Source organism: Somniosus microcephalus, chromosome 13, assembly GCF_052327205.1.
Source record: "Somniosus microcephalus isolate GS21.2 chromosome 13, FLI_Smic_1.0, whole genome shotgun sequence".
NCBI lineage: Eukaryota > Metazoa > Chordata > Chondrichthyes > Squaliformes > Somniosidae > Somniosus > Somniosus microcephalus.
Window position 1 is genome coordinate 128530051 of NC_140999.1, and position 4854 is coordinate 128534904.

Sequence of the window (4854 nt, forward strand, 5' to 3'; positions counted from 1 at the left end):
ACTCCCAATCTCTCTCTCTCACAGCCCCCAATCTCTCTCTCTCTCTCACTCCCAGTCTCTCTCTCTCTCACACTCCCATACTCTCTCTCTCTCACGACTCCCAGTCTCCCTCTCTCTCACACTCCCAATCTCTCTCTCTCTCACACTCCCAATCTCTCTCTCACACTCCCAATCTCTCTCTCTCTCACACTCCCAATCTCTCTCTCTCTCACACTCCCAATCTCTCTCTCTCACTCCCTGTCTCTCCCTCACACTCCCCCCCTCCTCTCCCTCACACCCCCTCCCTCACACCACTCCCCCCTCTCCCTCACACACTTCCCCCCCTCTCCCTCACACACTCCCCCCCTCTCCCACACACACACCCCCCCTCTCCCTCACATGCTCCCTCCCCCTCTCCCTCACACCCCCCTCTCCCTCACACAATCCCCTCTCCCTCACACTCCCCCTCACACTCCTCCCCTCTCCCTCACACACTCCCCCCCCTCTCCCTCACACACTCCCTCTCCCTCACACTCCCTCCTCTCCTCACACTCCCCCCTCTCTCCCTCACACTCCCCCCTCCTCTCCCTCACACTCCCCCCCTCCTCTCCCTCACACTCCCCCTCCTCCTCTCCTCACACTCCCCCCTCCTCTCCCTCACACTCTCCCCCCCTCTCCCTCACACATCCCCCTCCTCTCCCTCACACTCCCCCCCTCCTCTCCCTCACACTCTCCCCCCCTCTCCCTCACACTCTCCCCCCCTCTCCCTCACACTCTCTCCCCCCTCTCCCTCCCCCCCTCCCTCACACTCTCCCCCCCTCACACTCTCCCCCCCTCTCCCTCACACTCTCTCCACCCCCTCCCTCACACTCTTCCCCTCTCCCTCACACTCCCCCCCTCCTCCCTCACACCCCCCCCTCTCTCCCGCACACTCCCCCCTCCTCTCCCTCACACTCCCCCCCTCCTCTCCCGCACACTCCCCCCCTCCTCTCCCTCACACTCCCCTCCTCCTCTCCCTCACACTCCCCTCCTCCTCTCCCTCACACTCCCCTCCTCCTCTCCCTCTCCCCCCTCTCCCTCACACTCTCCCCCCCTCTCCCTCACACTCTCTCCCCCCTCTCCCTCCCCCCCTCCCTCACACTCTTCCCCCCCTCACACTCTCCCCCCCTCTCCCTCACACTCTCTCCACCCCCTCCCTCACACTCTTCCCCTCTCCCTCACACTCCCCCCCTCTCCCTCACACTCCCCCCCTCTCCCTCACACTCTCTCCCCCTCTCCCTCCCCCCCCTCCCTCACACTCTTCCCCTCTCCCTCACACTCCCCCCCTCTCCCTCACACTCCCCCCCTCTCCCTCACACTCTCTCTCCCCCCTCTCCCTCCCCCCCCTCCCTCACACTCTTCCCCCCCCCCCCTCACACTCTCCCCCTCTCTCCCTCACACTCTCCCCCCTCTCCCTCACACTCCACCCTCTCCCTCACACTCCCCCCCTCTCCCTCACACTCCCCCCCTCTCCCTCACACTCCCCCCTCTCCCTCACACTCCCGCCCTCTCCCTCACACTCCCGCCCTCTCCCTCACACTCTCCCCTCTCCCTCACACTCCCCCCCTCTCCCTCACACTCCCCCCCTCTCCCTCACACTCCCCCCCTCTCCCTCACACTCCCCCCCCTCTCCCTCACACTCCCCCCCCCTCTCCCTCACACTCCCACCCTCTCCCTCACACTCCCCCCCTCTCCCTCACACTCCCCCCCTCTCCCTCACACTCCCCCCTCTCCCTCACACTCCCCCCCTCTCCCTCACACTCCCCCCTCTCCCTCACACTCCCCCCCTCTCCCTCACACTCCCCCCCCTCTCCCTCACACTCTCCCCCACTCTCCCTCACACTCTTCCCCCCCCCTCACACTCTTCCCCCCCTCCCTCATACTCTTTCCCCCCTCCCTCACACTCTCCCCCCGTCTCCCTCACACTCTCCCTCACACTCCCTCCTCACACTGCCCCCCTCTCCCTCACACTCCCCCCCTCTCCCTCACACTCCCCCCCCCCCCCTCAGGCCCGACCGGACTCACCTCGGTAGCAGAACGGAGTCAGTCTGACAATGGGAGGCCAAGGTTCCTGCTGGTGAACAAGGCGGGCCTTTGGACCCGGTTGGCAGACTCCCGTGTCCGATTGAGATCGGGGACAGCCGTTTAAAAAAAAAAAAAAGCCAGAGCGGGCTCTCGCGGGCGGGCGTCGCAGGCGCGGTCAGTGCCAGCGGCGCGAGGTGGCCCGCGGGGAGTAGGCAGGGAAACCCCGTGGGCTGGCGGCCGTTAGCGAGCGGCTCACTTCGGGCGGCCCACCCGCGCTCCGGCCCCGACATCGTCAAACCTGAGAGGGGGAAGTAGAGAGAGAGAGAGAGGGAAGAGGAGAAGGAGAGAGAGGGAAGAGGAGAAGGAGAGAGAGAGAGGGAAGAGAGAGAGAGAGAGAAATTTTTTGAGGCAGGCCTGGAGAGCAGCCCCGAGTCCCCCCTGCGCGAGGGTGAGGAGGAGGGGGGGGGGTTGCTAAACACAATATAAAACTCAAATAAATTGTTAATTAATTCCCTAACACATAATTCAAATATTTACCTTAGTTCCCTAACACACAGAAAGTGTGGGGAAAAAATCATGAAAAATCAAGATGGCGGCCACTCACCTCGGTTCAGAACGATAAGGCCCGCCCACACACGCACTGATTGGTCGACCGTCAGGTCACCAAAGCGTAGGATTGGTCAATCCTCAAGTCACTCAACACTCAACTGTAGGATGGCACGCGCCAGGAAGCCGCTGTACGATTGGTCGACCTCGACGTCACACGGTCGCTAATGAGATGCTAATGAGCGGAATTTTGAACGTTTTTTGGATACCGCGGGCGCGATTTTTGTCCGGCCAAAACGTAAATACGCCTATGACCGGTCCGGAATCGCAAGCTTTCTTTTGACGTGACGCGCGCGTAGGTACGCTCTATAACTTTCAAACGTATAGAGAACGGACAGACAGACGGACAGACGGACAGACAGATGGACAGACAGACAGAAGAGGTCTTTTATATATAGATAGATAGATATATATTTAAGGGCTTCCCATTATGTAGCATTGGTAGCCGTATAAATCACTGGTAAATCAGGAAGCACACCTTATAAGGCTGGCCGGGGGGGTCCTGCAGGAAGGGCGATTACCATGGTAACACGCTGGCTTGGTTGGGCATGAGGCTGTGCCTCACCTGTCAAAAGGTCACCAGATGCCACTGCAGCCAGTCCTCACTGACCTAAATTGGCTCTCTGTCCCCCAATGCATTGAAATTCATCTTCAACTTCTTGTTATTAAACTTCGACTGTGAGCAGAAAGCTAAGGGCTATATTTTGTGAGGGAGGTCTCCCTGCGCCAAACTCTGTGCAGTGGGAGCACATGTTGGGGATTTGGACCTTGAGCCCAGTGTGCTTGATTTATGCTCTGCACCGCTTTCCAGCCATTAATATTAATAGACAATTCAGACACTCGACTTTCTTTTATGTGGTACCTTCGCCTGAAGCTAAATCATAAAAGTCAACCCTAACAGGACATGAACACAAAATTAACAGGTCTCAAGCAAAAGATTAGTCTTTTTATAAGTTGTGCTTCCTGATCTACCAGTGATTTATACAGGTACCAATATTACATAACAGGAAGCCTTTAAGTATATATATAAAAATGATTATGTTGCGTGAACTATTCTAAAACAGTGATTTTTATTACAAATGAACTCATTATTCAAGTATGGATTCCAATGCTTGAGCAGCTTGCATCACCTAAATTTGGAACTGCACATGAGCACCAACGACTGGGATTATTAAGTCATCGGAGATGTCTCTTTGTATATGAAAGGCATTATATAAATGCAAGTGCTATAATGGATCCTGTCCATTTACATACATCTGCACATTATACATGTTCACATTATACATGTCCACATTAGGCCTGCTCTGGTACAGTTCAGAACATTTAGAATGTAGAGATATGCATTTTTTCTTAAAAGATTTCCCCCCAAAACATCTTGTACAAAATGGCCAATTTTTCCAAATGAAATTAACCACAAGTCACTTCTAATACTGCACCTGGATCATGTGACTAGAACATAAGAGCATAAGAAACAGGAGCAGGAGTAGGCCAATCGGCCCCTCGAGCCTGCTCTGTCATTCAATAAGATCATGGCTGATCCAATCTTGGCCTTAACACCACTTTCCCACTCTCTACCCATACCCCTTGACTCCCTTGTAGTTCAAATGTCTGTCAATCTCCGCCTTGAATATATTCAATGACTCCGCCTCCACAGCTCTCTGGGGAAGAGAATTCCAAAGTGACTGTTGGCTATCCTGTGATATACACCATTTGACCAACTATCATAATGCATAAATAATTAAAAATTATTGAATAATTCAATATTTTTGCAGAATTATCAGAAGTAGATTATACACCATCTTTTTTATATCTGCAATGTTGAAATCTAATTTTGAATTTACAGCACAGAAACAGGCCTTACCTCCTAACTAGTCAATGCTCCATGCGAGCCTCCTCCCACCCTACTTCATCTAATTCTGTCTGCATATCCTTCTATTCCTTTCTCCCTCATGTACTTATCTAGCTTCCTCTTAAAAGCTTCTATGCTATTCACCTCAACTACTCCATGTAGTAGCAAGTTCCACCTTCTCACCACTCTCTAGGTAAAGAAGTTTCTCCTGAATTCTTTATTGGATTTATTAGTGACTATCTTATATTTATGACCCCTAGTTTTGACTCCCAAGTGGAAACATTTATTTCTGGCCATGGTACAAAATGCCAGTGGATTCATCAACGTTTTAATGGATTGCACAAAGTTGGTCCGTT